Source organism: Lepeophtheirus salmonis, chromosome 7 (genome assembly GCF_016086655.4).
Source record: "Lepeophtheirus salmonis chromosome 7, UVic_Lsal_1.4, whole genome shotgun sequence".
Classification (NCBI taxonomy): domain Eukaryota; kingdom Metazoa; phylum Arthropoda; class Copepoda; order Siphonostomatoida; family Caligidae; genus Lepeophtheirus; species Lepeophtheirus salmonis.
Window position 1 is genome coordinate 11,651,929 of NC_052137.2, and position 17,815 is coordinate 11,669,743.

The window sequence follows — 17,815 nt, forward strand, 5'->3', positions numbered from 1 at the left end:
AAATGAAAAACACTCAAGAATAAATACAAGCATTGAACAACATAAATACAACGCTCCTTGGGACCTAAATATGTAAAGATAAATAATCAGATTGGTTATAAATTTAAGGCTATAGATTACCCTATTACACAAACTGCAATTAGTAACTTTATCGGAAACTATAATAAAAAAATACAAGTTGCAAGGGCCCTTGGGTCTACAATTTAAATTTTATAAATTTTTAGATACCCAGTTAACCCCTGTTCTTCACGTGGTTTATGAAAAGGGAATTTGCTCCAGATTTAATAACCACCGGATCATTTGAGGGAAGAAATAAAAAATTACAGACCTATATCCCTTCTAAATACTTCCTAAAAAATCCTTACATGTGCTTTAAATAAGAGAATTGTCAAATTTCTTCCAGCAATTCATTTCTCCAGTCCAAAAATGTTCCATTAAATATAGGTTCCTAGGAGATATACCGTGTTCAAAACAAGTTTAAAAGTTGAAGACATTGCAGCAGTTTTGTTTGATTTGGAGAAAGCATTTAATACTATCTCCCATAAGTTCATAATTGGGCAGCTATATAATTACAGATTTCCGGATAGATTTATTTAACAAATTGTCTGCCATACTGAGGAAAACTTATTCGAAAATTGACCTATCAGCTACAAAAAAAAGTTTTGTATCCATCGAGAAGCACAACAAGGAGATCTTCTCTGTCCAACTCTATGCATAATGGCCATAAACGACATTTACGAGAATTATAATTAAGTGAATAAAAATAGGTAACATGTTGATGAAATGCCTGACGCTTTTCTGCAAAGTAACTAGAAAGGAACTACTACAATCAATTGATACTTTTATTGAAATAATAAAAGGGGTTGGAAAAAATATAAGGACTATTTATAAATTTTGGAAAACATAAATATTTACCAACTGCAAGACCACAGATAAACTTACAAATATTGAATTAGCCCACTCAACGTCACTTTTTGGAATTATAGAACCTACTAAGGCGAGGATTGTTGCACTCAGAAACGAAAACTACATATGTAAGATAAAAAATTGGAGAGAAGTGTCCAATTTTACAAAAGAGGCACCTCACGCGGTTCGACAAACATAGAAGCATTGTGGAAGACGCTGAATCTATTATGGTTAAAAAGATGAAGAAAATGGGGCAGTTTCTGGACTGAGAGAATTCGATATGTACTTCACCTTACTACAGAATACAAATTAATGAGAGGATCTTTGCAGGCCCACTAGAAAACTTTAGAGCGGTGAATAGATGTGGACAGTACTAGAGAGAAATGTGATCATCATGGAGATCCATTATGGGCTACGTGCTGCCACGTTTGGGACACAATGAGCCCATCATCTTTAGTTGTGATGAGTATTTCAAACACCAAGGGATAACGTCAGTTGGTCAATTCCACTCAAATGGCATCGTGATGAACAATTTCATACTTCTGCTAAGGGCCAAAATATTGTTCCGGGTCCAAAAACGGATAAGAATCGTGCAAAATCCGACATTGCAAAAGAAACTATTTCAAGTAAAATATTAAGAGAAGCCGCTCGAAGGACCATGTTGTGGAACACCCCTCTACTTTAGTTCAGAGAAAAATGAATAAACTGGACCTAGAAAGAGACATGAAAAAAGTAGAGCCATTAGTAATTTTGAAAAATCCCTGCAGTGATTCTCACTATAAGTGGCTGAGGTATAGGTTATGACGTCTCCACTTTTTACCGATAAAAGGAGAGCAAGTCCAGAGGATAGAAAGTGGCCATTCAGTAAGAGGGAGACGGAGACATCATTTCAAGTTTTTTACTTTGCCAAATGATTGTAACCATGATGAGAGTGGTGGAGGATATAGCGAGTACCACTTCAAAGTGATACTCACCCAGTTGAATTGGCTTGTCGTCATGTCACCTTCATAAGATGAGTATTTCAAAATGGAAAACATTATTTCTAAGGTCCAAGAAATGCTCTACTTGGTAAAGCACATGAACAGGATTATTCCATCCAGAATCCAAAGCTGCATATCCACCTTGATTTCAATAATGGACTCTTTCTCAGCCAAAGGCACACCACTTGCTGCATAGTAGTTTTCAATGATAATCTACTGAACTATTAATGTATTAATTTAAAAAAAAAACAATAATAATAAATATAAACAATAGTTTTTTTATGTATAACAATTATTACAAACAAGAAAAACATTAAGGTTAATTGAAATAAATGAAACTACATTTGAAATAAAAAAATAGTATACAATGTGCATTGTACGTCGATACATTTAACTGATTCGAGGTTGCGTTGATTTTATAAAATTGTTCTAGTAGATTAAAATTAATATTATTTTGTATGTATGCATATTAGGGTGTACCGTAATCACTAAAGTTGGGAATTTAGTAGGTGATACTTTTATTTTGTATTTTATTACTTTAAGCAAGAAAATAACCATCAAACGTCCAAAACTAAAGGTTCTTCATTGTCGCGTTTTGATTTGAAAATCTGTAAAATGTCGGAAAGAAAAATTTTGGTGTTGTTTTTTTTGTTTTTTTCGAGTTGAATGATTTAGATATTAATAAGTATTATAGATAAAACATATATTTTGCAATAATAATTCTCAAGATTTTTTGACTCATTGTATGATTATTTTAGTTTCAAACCTGCTGCCAATAAGTAAATATTCTGTTCTGGTACAGCGTATAAAGTGCACTTATTAAGACTTTTCTCTTCATTTTTACTACTCAAATATCGTTTTTTGTTACCAAGTCTGTAATATATTATCATTAAATATACTTTTGTTGTTCATTTATGCCAAATTTGACAGCTTATTTTATCAATTTTGACTACAAAAACTAAAACATATGACATTTTATTTATTATTCCTTAATTTCAATAGGTAATTTTTTTATTTTAGTTTTGCCTCTTCACCCCTCCGACTTCTCAAAATACTATGATACATACAAAGTTGTGAACTTGTAGTAAAAAAAGCAAGCAACGGTTCAGATTAAATTTTTGGAAAGAGAGGCGTCCGGGATGGCTATATCAGAGAAAAATTAAAATTGCGTTCAATTTTCCCTATCAATGAAACAACAAAATATTAGATGCAACTATTGATTTATAGTTGTTTTTTTTAAAAGGTTATTGGGAAAAAAAGAATTAAATATTTATAATAAATGAAAAAATCTTACTCTTAGAATATAAAAATAGAAATATGCTTGAATAAAACCAAATCAATATTAGAAATTAATGAATAATAATTCTTTCTATCCTTTTCTGGATTCAATTTATTCGTGAAGAGGCTCAAAGTCACCATCGATTTTTGTTTTGCGCTTGAAAAAGGGTTCTGCATAACGATCCGTGTTTTATGCCCATTGATGTCCTCCCTGGACCTGCTGTATACTAAGAGTCTTCTCTCAACTATTAATTTTCTAATTGTATTCCTCATCGACTTTATTATCTCTTTATTTGGGATTTCTTCCAGTCCGATCATTGAGGTAGTAAAGGGTCGGAATCTTATCTCTCAAGATTAGTTTTTCTAAGTTAGATTGTTTTGAGTATCGGAAAATTATGCCCATCTGGTTCTACGTCTTGCTATTCTATTTCTCCTACCGATGTAACCCCACTTGATTTAAAAACTTAATTTAAACTATTATAGAGATAATTTTAATTAATATGTTCATCAGGCCCGAGGAGCGATAAAATGTGGTGCAAAATCGAGTTCCAGCATATACTCATAGCAGCCTAATGACTACTTACTTTTTTCAGATCCATCGTGACTTCACCTGGACCCATAAATATGTTATCATGAATGTGAAGAACAGAGATCATTTACAAGAAAAGATAATCTAATCGAATTCGGTCTTAAGAGGGACAAATCTGCATTTTAAATGTTATTGAAGAGTTTATTTTTAGGCTTTATCTAAGCCTGGGATATCTATAGAGAAAAACTTTTTGTTCCCTATATAATATAAATAAACAGTAGTTCTAAATTTTTGAATTTTTCTAGGATATTAATTGGCAATTTCACTCCTACAGTAGCTCTACCCGCCCATATCTCGGAGCCAATGTGAAATATGTATACAAAGGTATATCAAGATTAAATATAGCTACTTCAACCACGACATAGTCAGTAAACTCATCCTAAGTTGGGTGTAAGTCATTTTGATTATTTAAAATCTTTATTTTCCAGAAAGACCAATGATCCCAACCTTTAGAGTCAGGGGAGGCAAAGTCTTCATCTCTCTCGTCGTTGTTGTATTCCGGAGACGATGAAGGGAGTTGATTAAATCTTGAACTTATTCCTTTCGGAACCAAAGATCCCCACTTTGAAGAAACCTGGGAATAGAGCGTTATTTTGTTGAAATCTTCGGACATGGAAGGACTGTGGCTGAATTTGTAATATTAATAAGACGGAAAGGGGTATGATTAATTGGAAAACAGAGAAACAAAAATGGAATATTAGGATGGACATAAATGGGCTCTTAAATGTGTAAAAAAATTATAAAATCTGTCGATTGTCGAAAATCAAATAAGAGAAGGAAAAATTACAAATTAGGTTAGGTTGTTATTGCAACAAGGAAATGATACAGGCCTCTTATAAGAGATAAGATAATGGAGCATAAAATGCAGGAGCCAGAGTTCCTGCAAGAATTTTAAGCCTTCCCTATTTGTGATGGATGGTGCGCGAGGGGACCATACATGGTTTTCATCCTTGGATGAGTTCAAAATTTATGTATCCATATTTAGGGAATTGGCATTGGACGGAAAAAGTATCTCCTGCTTCGCTGTTCCCGATATCTTAAGGTCGTTCAGTGCCACTGGCACTTCGTGTAAAGGTTGAATTGGAGATTCGAAAGATTCAGAAGCATGGCTACCTGGTTTCTTCTTCTGCTCCTCTTCCCTTTTCACAACGCATGGAAAAATTCAAACTCAACAAGGATGTGTGGTGTAGGTAGTATGGCCTTTGCCAGCCGAAGTGTATATTAGGGATAACATGAAAGAAAATTGGAAATGTGCCTTGGACAATAGAAACACCGTAAGGCATAGTTAAAAGGCATGTGACTCAAATTCGTCCTCGTGTGATAGGTTGAGTAGGGGAGGGGGGGATGTTATGTATCATCATCTTTTATTTACTTTTATTAATATGACGTGGGGATTAGTTTCAACCATAGTCAATTAATGTACCTTGTCATTATCAAAGTTTATGTACATCCTTTTAAAAAGTAATCCCTGACAAATATAAGTCAGGGATTACTTTTTAAAAGGATGTACATAAACTTTGGATTAACCAATCGTCGTCTATTTTATTAACTCTTCCTCCGATTAGTTACTTCCATATTTAGGTTGCGTTCTTGGAACACTAAATTAATAATAAAACCATTAAAGAGGGAGTGCGAAAAAGAGACCCTCCATTCGACTTCTGCAACACTCTAAAATGCACACTAAAATAATCTAGAAACAATATGTGAGGTTATTGTTCTATCCGTATCTAACTCCTAAGCAGTCCTACTTGAGATACCAGGTCGGCATCAGAGTGTATTATGTAGAGAAAGAGTCGTCCTGCAATGACTAAACAAAAAGAAAACGCTCGCCCATGTTTTTCTTGACTACAAGCAACTAGAATTGATATGGACGGTAATGTCTAATAGACTAACTCACTATCCAGGGTGAGGGCCCACCCAAGAAGGAAAAAATTATGGTTTTAACGAGTGGATCTTCTGTTCAGAATTGGATGCAAATCCATTGCAAAACTGCAAAACATGATTGCAAGGTAACATTTTGAAAACATTAACTCCACACAATTAGGGGCTACGCTGTTCTTAAACCATTTAATGATTGTTTTATAATTTTAAAAAGTACATTTACCAAAATATACATAGACAAATATGATAATCCACAATGCCCTTATAAGTAACAAATCTACAAAGGAATATTTGATAATAACTTCACCTTTCTAGTGTAGAAAACGTGACGAAACGATTCAAAACTCCAATGGACAAAAAAAATGACATCTTCACCTTGATAATATTTCGTTAATCTTTTTATATAATGACTGAATTATTTTTATATAAAAATATAAAGTATAAACAAAATAATTTAAACTTGATACTCTCTTCAAGATAAGTTAGCTGAGAGATCGGACTATTGGCCAATACATTTTGGCTGAAGGAAAATTTGGTAGGATTATTAGGGACATTTCCCCAAAAACTATATTTATGTATAAGATTGCAGATTTTAATTTAGATTAAAATGATAGTATGAGAAATATGTACTGTTCATATTATTATATGCTAATTAATGTTATTTTGCAAAATAATATTTTTTTTATGAGCATTATATTAACACAATGCAATAGCATGTGGTTCGAATGTAGTTCGAATATTTTACGTCTGGTGTACTCTAAATAATTAAAAAAAATGCCAGTGATTTGAATGAAAGAAGTTTTAATCACTTCTCTGTTATCAATTATCCTTCGGAGTAATGGATTATTCATTTTGGAAAAGACATCATTATATTATGTAAATATCATTGTTTCCCCAAAAGGGCCTTGCACCGAAAAAATTATTCATAATGAAGGAAAGTAGCTGAAGTATTATTATAAAGTTTTAATTTGTACGTAAATATTTAATTAAAAAATAAGCCATTGAACAAATTGTAGTAGTATGTTTATATTTAATTAATAGAGTATTCAAATGGTTATTTTTCAGCTCCTGAGAATGTAATCTTTAGGACCACAAATCCAACAAAATATGATCATAAATTCAAGAAATATTCAAACATTCAAACATAACATTGATTTATCTAGTAGTTTTCGGTTTTATGATGTTTATGTTCATCTTTTTCCAGTCTCTGACAACACAGTATTTTCTCCCAAGTTTTTCACCCTTTTTATAGCATTCTGTAATTAAAAAAGAAAGAAAAGATATCACTGAATATCAACGAATGTAGAATCCAATTCAAATTTTAAAAATTTTAAACATAAAATCTGTAAAATTAGAAACACGTTATTCAAAAAAGTTTTGCATATTGAAAGATGATCTCATTATTATCTCAATTTTGAGGTAGAAAAGGAAACGAGGAATATCTCAATTAAATTATTTCTATAAATGAATGCATAATATGATACATATATGTGTACACTATATATATTCATTCCAAATATACTTCAATTAGTTTCTTCAAACCAAAGGAAAGTATTGATAAGGATTGCACATCCTAACATAGTATAACCACACAAAAGATTATGATTGTCTTTTTTATTTGTTTTTGTGCATCAAAAGCATTATGATGTCTTAAATTACCAGAGCTTATTTTCTAAATATATTTTAATTTCAACCAAAGAAGTAACACGAAAATATGTAGTTACGTAAGATTCTTTAACAATTGTTTTGAATAGTAATCCCAATAGTAATCGGCGTTTTCTCTTCAAAATAATTGTTCACGAAGTTGATTGCCTTTTCATTTGACGAAAATATTTGCAGTCCACTGTTTGGACTGTATTTATATTCTGGTCATATAATGGTGTCCAAGTGTCATCTACAGTAACTAATCGACCCCAAATCTCGGATATATTGCGCCTAAGCTTCGCCAACATAGCAATACTCACTTTTGTCCATTTTTAGAAAAAATAATGACATCAACTTACTTCACCGACTGTTACAACTTGGCGTTCAAACTAGCTAATATTTATTGAGTAACTGTTAACATATACATTAAGGAACAGGCAATGAAATCAAGATGGAGAACAAGCATTTCTTACGAGATACCTGGGGTGGAATTGGTAATCTTCCAAAATGTTGTAGGCATCGGTTCCATAGTGATAAAATACTTATACAAGTCGGAATGGATTCACCAAGGTACTTCATAAAAACTAATCCCATTTGGATAGATAATAGGCGGATTAAGAATCCTGACGTGATCATCTATACGGACAAGCCTAAAGACAAAAACGGAAGTACTGGGGCTGCATGGGCAATCACCAAAGATGATGCTTCTGTTTTTCATTCAATGGCTTCATTGAATGAAGAGGCTATTGTGTTACAAGCAGAGATTTTCGCAATAAACAAGGTGTAGAAGCTCTTCTCAAGTACGAAGAAACACTAAACAATGTAATTATCAGATCATACTCCCAATCAGCAATTGGTGCAATCTTTAATCCACTTATTACTAGTAAAGAAGTAATAAAATGTAAAATAACCCATCATCAAAGGAATGAGTGAGAAAAATATACATCTAAAATGGTGTAAAGGACATTCTGACATTACAAGAAAGGAATTCACGGACCATCTTGCGAAGAGGGGTACTGAGAGGCAAAACCAGTTTACTATCGGGACGCCTCGAAGCTACATAAAGAAGGTAATTCATGACTTTTTCTTTCAATATTTGTGTGACCGATATAAAAAAGATCCAAGTATGAAACATACACATAATATGTTTAACAAGCCGAAATCTAAGTGTATCAAGCTTGGAAGAGAAGAATTGAGACTCATTGTTCTAGCTTACACTGGGCATGGCCATTTTCTAGCCCACCTAAGCAAGTGGAAAGACATAAGCAAAGTGCAGACCATCTCATCCATAGATGTCCCGCGCTATCTTACAAGATACATCAAGTAATGAATGAGAAAAACGAAGACTTTCGTATTTTAAAATTTATGGAAACTAAGTTTTAGAATCTGCTGTAGTATCACAAATACCCTGTTGTGTGGTCGTGTTTGTTGCTTTATATTTGTGCAATTTTATTTTATATATGTATGGCAAGCAGTAATAAATATTTAACTAACTAACTGTTAACAGATGCTATATAGATGTGACTTGCTTTTACTAACGATTGCTGTAACCATCTTCACGTTAAGGTCGGAGACTTTTCATACCGCCGTCGTACATCATATAGGTACCTTCTATTTATTGAATAACACTATATTTTTTTCTTTTCATGTTGCTAAGACTCTATAAACAGATGTTTTAACACAATAATCAATTAAGGACAAAAAAATGAATCAAATACTTGATTTAATGATTTTCTGGAGACAAACTGTGTTTTTTTGCATAATATGTACAATATAGAGATCTTCCTTGCATATTTCGACGTTCCTATTTCATTAAAAAAGAAATGTTAGGACAACCAGCCAAATACGTCGATCTTCCCAACTATGGATCCTTTTTATATTTAAAAGTAAGAGTATTATCTGCTTAAAAATAGTTTTTATCTTAATTCATTCCAGAGGATGGTTTGAGTATTAAAAAGTTCGACTATTGAGAATAAAAATGCAGATAATTTGTTCCTATTTGTCTAAAAGTATTGGCATCCAAAATTAAATGTTTTATTTACCCTGTTATTTATGTGTTTCTATATTTTACTCAAAATCATGATCGTGTTTTGAAAAGTCTTGATTTATTTTGTAAAATGGTTTCTTTTCATGTATTTAACCTATTTTACTCCATTTTTAATTTTGTTAAAATTTATGAAAATATTTTCATACCCTTTTCATTGCTATTATAGAAAATCTTGCTACTATACCTATTTACAAAGTTAGGGTCTCAAAGTTATCAGTATTAATTAATATATGTATATAACGTTCAAATATAAGAAAGTGTTTTATCCATCTCTATTGAAGACTAGAGATGGATCACATCACGACATAGTGATGAGAAGAACAGTGATTATTTATTTAAGAATAATCCATCTTCCATAATAAGATCTGATACATTTGTAATTTTTTGAGCCCCTAACAGAGTTAAGAGCTCTGAATAGTACAAACGGCATATTTTTGGTATGTTTGATGATTGTGGGAATGTATATTTGATACTTATTTATTAACCGCAGAGCTATTTAATAAAGAGGCAGATAGTGTGAGAGCTTCACAGAAGAGAACAGTGCAGTTTTTCATTTTATTTTTTTATTCTCTACAAACTCATGCCTAAAGTAAATCATTATCTATTGCTGTTTTTATTTCGTTGTTTATTATAATGTTTAATTAAGTGCATGTAGAAGTTATCATTATTTATTATTATGTGTTTCATTATTGGGAGATAACCCCAATCTAGAAGATCAATAAATAATTTGAATCCATTATATTTCAACAATTTTTAAGGATCAGCATCGGGATAGGACATTTTTAGACCAGAAAGCCTTTCTTCAATATAATATATTTCGATGAATTGTGTACATAGATCCAACATAATAAATATTATATAAATTCTTAAAATATTAATATCTATGAATAAATACTATCCGTATAAAAAATATATTCTAAATATAAAAACAATAAAAACGTTGAAAATACAACATACGTTCATCTTTTAATTTAATATGTCAAAAAATGTTTGAGTAAACTTACATATATTTATTGTGTTTGAGTTTTAAAAAGCACTGCGATACTGGAGTATTCGGATTGTAATGGACTAGTTATGTATAATAAATACATGTTATTATTATTATTTTTTTTTTTTTCAGAAAGAAATGTATTAATTTTGCATGCATTTAGTTGTAAAAAAAAAACTCTGAGAGCAACTTGCTGTCTATAAAATATAATGAAGTTTACTTATGCAGTAGTTGAGTGAATACGAAATAAAAATAATTCTACCAAACATACATATTTAATTAGAGAGGAAAAAAAACATCATAAGAAAAGTTTTTATTCAAAGTAACTTTAGTATTAGTTTCTGGGCTTTTTCAAATTTTACAGTATAATGACTTTGAATAAACATCATTTACATTCAATCATTTTTAATACAATCCTTTATTTACATAGATTTCAAGCATACCAATAAAATATTATGATCGGAATTGCACTTATATAATATATCAATAAGATTTGATATATGTTTGACAATACTTTTTTACGGCCTTGTTTCCATATAATAATGAGGAGTAGTAATAGAAATAATACTTTGTATTACGAAGAAAATTTGGGATTTTTTTGGTAAATTACTACGTTTACTTTTTTGTTTATTCTCCCTCTCCTTTTTTTAAAAAAATGGTTGATAGACAAGTAGGAAAAAACTTTTAAGCCGAATGAGATTTTTCCAAAGGACAATTTTCCCAATTGACATTTCGCCGAAGGACCATTTGGAGTATTTTGTGGAAAAAGGATATTTAATGTATTGTTATATGCAATTGTATATTTTAATTCAATTTAAAATGATAGTATGAAAAATAAATATTGTTTATATGCTATATATTATGTCAAATAAGCTAACTTATGAGTGTTCTTTTACATAACAGTATTTTTTATTAATTATATTCATGACAACTAAAAAATGATTCACACTTCTTCTACTGTCGTATTTGTTTGTTTTTTAATTTATTTAAAGTATTACAACAGTTAAGGTTCCAACCAAATTTGAACAGCAATTTACTTTGTTATATTTATATAATGATCATTAACGAATATGTATATAAAAGATCGGCAAAAAACATATTAATTTACCTTATATTATTATTTATCATACTATCATCTTAAATTGAATTAAAATATAAAATCGTATCAATCAATAAATTAAATATCATTTTCCGACCAAACAGTACCTTTGGTGAAATGTCTGTTTGAAAAATTGTCTTTCGGCGAAATGTCATTTGGCAAAATGTTTTCTGATAATAGTGCACTCACGTTTTAAAATATAGTTCCAGTTTGTATACTCGCTCTTTAGCAAAGAAAAGATGTATTTTGCTATTTAGGTTATCCTTTTTTGTAATACACTTTGACTAAGCAACTCTTGCAACAATCATTGGTTTGTTTTTTTAAATGAAATAGGCATCATATAAATCAATAAAGTCAAAAATGTGTTCTACTTGTGACTGTCATTAAAATCTAAGACATTAAAATGAGATGCTGTAGATAAAATTCAGCTTAATGATTTTGGATGATATGAGTGCATTTTAACTTTATATCTTGAGAAAAATGGCACATAAACCAAGAATAGCTAAAGATATAAACAGTGAAAAAGATGGAATAAACATACGAACGGAATGATTATAAAACACTACATATGTAGGTAAACAAAAAAGTTAGCCCTCCATCGCGCTAGTACTCCCTAACTAATGGAATAAAATATAATAACAGCTAAGCTGCTAAATTCCAATACGGTTTTTTAATTGCCAGTATTACAGTGTTATTCTTTGCTTTTTAACACACCTGACATAACACATCGGTCAATAAGTCCCGGGCCAAGATAGGAAAACAACATTTAAAAATTAATTTTTATACATCAATATAATCTCCTTTTAGAGCGATACAATCATTCCAACATTTCTCTAGCTTTTTGATACCATGGGTGTAGAACGATTTATCAAGACCTTCAAAATATTCTTCAGTTTCGACAATCACTTTCTCATCTGAGCCAAATCTCTTTCCACGGAGCATTTTTTTCAGTTCTTTGAAGACCTAGTAGTAGCTGGGGCACAGATTTGGAGAATACGGTGGGAGCAGTAGCAATTTGAAACCTAATTCGACCAATTTTGCGACTGTTTATTATTTACTTGTGACACGGTGCATTGTCTTGGAGAAAGAGCACCATTTTCTTCTTCAAATGAGGTATTTTCTGGGTAATTTGAGTCTTCCAACTACCCAACAATCACATATAATAGTTGCTGTTGACTTTTTTTCCATGTTCCAAGTAGTCAAAGGATAAATTCCATCCAAATCCAAAAATACAGAGGCCATGACCTTCCCAGCCGATATTTGAGTCTTTGGCCGGCTTTCTCCGTCTGCACACCACTCAACAGACTACTGTTTTGATTCGGGAGTGAAGTGGTGAATCCATTTTTATCCATTGTGATTTAACAACGCAAAAACTCCTTCTTATTTCGCGTGTGCATCTCCAAACAGCTCTTTGAATCATCTTCTCGTTGCTGCTTTTGTTCCGGTGTGACCAAACGCGGCGCCCATATGGAAAACACCTTTTTCATACCCAAATTTTAGTGTATGATGGTGTAAACACGACCTTTTGATAACTTTAGAATATCAGCTTTCTCTTGCAACTTCACTTTGAGATTGCCAATGATGATTTTGAGGGTTTTTTCAATGTTTTCCGGAATAACCCCCTTATTTGGCCGACCAGGGCGTGCAGCAGCATCGGTTTCTGTACGACCACGTTTGAAATCGGCAGATCATCATTTGATTGTTGTTTTCGATGGGGCAGAGTCCGGATAACATTTTTCAAGCGATGCTTGGGCTTGAACGGTATTTTTCCCCATCAAAAAGCAAAGATAAATCAACACACGAAATTACTTTGAATCCATCGTTTTAAGAATAACAAAAGTAGTGTCACTTAAACCACTGTAACTCGATAAATAATAAACCAAACGTCAGGATATTTTGGCAGTAACATTTTGAATGTTTGTACTTCCGAAAAATATTGTGTTAGTGGTGCCATCTAGTAGTTAGTTTCGGGACTTATTGACCGATGTGTTATTTAAAATTTAAAACTCTATGAATGCATACATTCCTTTGTTCAGTATTTTATATAACATAATTAAAGATTTTGTTGAGTCAAGGATCCAATAAATAATGAATTATGTACACATAAAATATTTTTTATTTTAAATTATACCCTTTTTTCATGTGTAATAACAAAAAAAAATTGGATGAGTTCCAATAGTAGGTTCTTGAATTAGTATTTTGGATTTAAAAGATTTATTTACTAGAAAGAGTGAAAGTGTTTATATATTAACAAATAAATACATATATTGTAATTAGTTATTATATTTTGGGTCAACTTAATAAGTTTTTTGATAGTATTCAAAAGAAACTTCATTTGATTTATGTTCTCAAGTTGTCAAACGATTGGGTCACCGTATATAGTGAAGGTTTCATCCCTCGTGTTAGCTCTTGGATAAAAGAGTATCGGCTTATTTCAACACAAGAGTGGAGGCACAAATTTAATTATGGCCTTTCAGGAGTTTTTCATTTTTCCAATAGTTTCCTCTCCTTCTTGACATTCCATAGAACTCTCTTTGTCACCTGCATATTATTCCTTCGAACTTAAAACCTGTGACACTGATGAAAATTTCTCAAAAGTTTTATGCCTGATATCTAAATAATATTTGAATCTCACCAACCAGTTAAACCACACGGCTTTCCATGTTGATTTTATATCTTCCCATCAAAGACCTCATTCTATAGCATGCAATCTTTTTAACGATATGTAGGGTTCTTAGAGCCCCAAATGCACTTTTGTTGAATTTCTCATAATTTATTTTTTGAATTTCTCGTAACCTATTTTTTGTATTTTTCGAAAGACAGAACAAATCTTAGTAAATGAGCCACTCGGGTGATCACTAGTGAGTTCCTTATTAGTATTCCTTGCAATGGGTGTATGAAGGAGTCATCAAAATTGTTAACAGAGTTTGAGATTATTTCTACCTTCAAATCTCCATTTTGAATATTTACCGACCCAAAATATTAACTGGTTAGCATTATTCCCAGAAGTTGGGTCGATTTTTAGTATTAGGAAAGGAAAGGATTTTCTAAGTTATTTTTTCTTCAATATGAGTAATACTGATATGTATATACAAATAGTTAAACCATATAGTTTCAAAAATGATTTTAGTTCTCAAATGATTGACACGATGCAAGTGTATCATCTTCAATTGATCCAGAGAAGAACACAATGAGATCATTTGTATTTAGAAGAACTAGCTTAGTTATTTTGAAACTCACAAGTTTTTTAGACGTTATCATAAACAGTAAAAGAGAGATTGGTTAACCCAACTCAAAACCTAGGTAAATATCAAATCGAACTTTTTTTACAGGATGAAGTAATACCAGTTGAAGAGAATTTGAGAAGTTTTGCAACCATATTGACAAACTTCATTAGAACCCCAAAACTTTATTTATTTATGTGAATTTGAGTTGAGTGGTTTTTTGTTTGGAAATCCACAAGTCAAGCAGCAAAATTGTCCTGGAGCGTCTTGGATCGAATGTGGGATATCCTTTGCTTTTTTTTATTTTTTTAACCCCTTCTGGGATTCATTGATAATGAACGGAATATCTCCCATCAAACTTGTATTAAGGGCTCCAGTGACAATATTGTAGGGAGTATGAAATTAGGTTATTAGTCTACAGTTCTTATTATCCAGTATATCTTTATCTCTTTTAGGTATAAATGTCAGTATTTATTCATTTATAAATCGTGGAATAAAGCCAACTTTCCAGATTTCCCAACATATCGCTTCCAGTATAGGTGATATTCTCGACATAAAAAAATATATAGAAGTAATTGAAAACATAGACCGGATTTTTTTTGTACAACTTCTTATAGCTCTTGATAAATTCAACAATTTATTTTTCAGAAATAGGGTAGATATTTAGAGCTATGCCTTATTTCTCTTCCAAATTTTGATAATTTAAAATTTGTTATAATTCTGCGCTTATGTCCAATCTGTTTCTTGTAGAAAATTGCAGATGTTGGAAATTTGGAATTAAAGCTCGTTGTTGTGGCATTGTTTACTTCTTTGTGCCATAAAAAACCGTTTGGTAAATGATTTCACTCTTTCAAGTGCTGAGCACATGGTTAATATGCAGTTTTCGAGAAGCTGCAAGCTATAATTCTTTATTTCTTCTACTTTTTGGTAAGTGGCCTTGTCTTTCAGAAGCAAAGCATTGTGTTTCAAGTGAGAATTCTAACTGATGGTAGAAATTTGCGATGATAGGTGAATGGTCAATTATGTAAGATTCGAGTTTGTTAAAATCATTTGTGTTTTATGCTACAATAACTGATGGAAGTGTGTAAACCAGTATTCCCTTCAACATTTATTGTCAAAGTTGTGGCCGGAACAATTTGTGCACCAAAAAGAGCTAAATAATTAAGTGAAAAATTTACTTTTCAGAGATACTTTATTTGCTGAAATTGGAGTTAACTTTTGTAAAAAATATGATAATTCAAAATTTCCTAGATATAAATTTTTTTTCCCTATTGCAGCTCCATATTTAAACAATTTAGTTGCAAAATTAAATAGATTTAGATTATACCAAATTTAATGAAATTCTAAGAAGATATAATATGAGGATCCTTCATATGGAATGATATCAAGTCAAGCCTAAAAATACTTATATTTGTTCTATATAAAAATAGAGAATGACAAAACTAGAAATATATATTTATTATCCGTAAGGTGGCTTCAAAGCCAGTTGCTTTTTTTTAAAAAGAACCTGTAATATGATTTGGAGGGAGAAGATGTATATTTCATTTTTGTTCATGAAATCACTTAACGTTATTATTTAATTCTAGAGAAGGGAATCTCTGTATAAAGTAATTATAAACGTATGCTCATGAATGACGGAGATAATCATAGTAAATTTGCTCCTTGACAGTTTTATGTGTATGTCTATATTGGACTCGGAGTAGAATTGAGGATATATATCCTTCCTATATTCGGAGTGGAATTTTTGTTTTTTTCCTTCCTCTCACAGATGCTTGCAGCTAATCTAATAGCTCATCATGACAGCTAAGCTACTGTCCTCCCAAACATTCACCAAATTGTCAGGATTACCACGTTTATTTTCGGATTCTTTTATTTTTACATTACGGAAGGACATGTTTTATGCATCGCTAGAAATACACCTATATTTTATATTGAATAGCTATATTAGTTTACCAAAAGATGGTGCCACTCTTTTTCGATTTGTTTACAAAATAATATTAGTAAAAAACTTTTATGTCCCATTAGAATTAGCAATATATAGAAAGTGACACTGTTTTAGTGGACGTTATTTGTAAAAAGTTATTATATTTTATTAAAAGCTAAAAATTTATCCTTATTAGAGTTTTCAATTTACTTCTTCTTACACAGAAAAAATAAATCTAAGTTAGAAAGCCTATTTATGATCATTAGAGACGTAGATTTAAGTATAAAAAGTAGGCATTGTATTTCTGCTATTGCAACATACAAAACATATTGGTTCGTCATTATTATTTTTTCTTATCTATGACAAATTATCTGATGAGTAAATAGAGTGATATATATATATATCAGTCCATCAAAAATATAGTTTATTTAATCCAGAATAATTTTGTAATTATGTATAATGTTAATATCTAAAATATACATATATATAGGGTGGAAACAATATTATGCCCAAAGATCAAACGTTACAAAAACCCATATATTTTGGTCAAAAATAAAAATAAGTCCAAAAATTATTTGGAATTCAAAGCAGCCTCGGGCTCGACTGTATGCCTTTATAAAGTCCTATTTAACTGCTTCACGAACACGTCCATGGTGGAGCTGGTGAGGGAGTGTTTGGTATGGGGGGGATCTGGTGGTGTCTCTTTCAGCAACAAACCAGTCCTGTGAGATTATGGGAGCCCATATTTCCTTTTCACAGAAGTAGATTAGCTTATCCTGGCACTATTTCGGAGTTGTACAAGAGTTGTGCAATGGTGCACCGTCATTTTTCTTCCTTCAGCAACCCTATCCATCATCTATGGCTTGAATGTAGTCTCCAGTACGTTTTTGTACACCTCTGTGTTGACTTTCAAGGCCCTTCTCAGACACTATTGTTAACCTCTACTTGTTCTTTCTGCTGACTTTTTGATCTTGGGCGAATTTTTTCTCATCTGAGTAAAAGATTAGAAAGCCTTGAGTGACAAGGGGTGTGCTTTATCCATGCCAACAGGGCGTCCACTTTAGTAAACTATCTCTCCTTGGTTACAGTGTTCATAGGATGACCTCTATGGAGGTGGCAACTCTTGTAGCAAGTGTCCTTCTTCACTATTTTTTTACACGAGTGTGAGAGACTCCTGCCTCTTATGGAATCTTCCTCAGGGACTGCCCAGGGTCTTCATCAATGAGGTCCTGAATAGTTTCGACCATCTTACAGT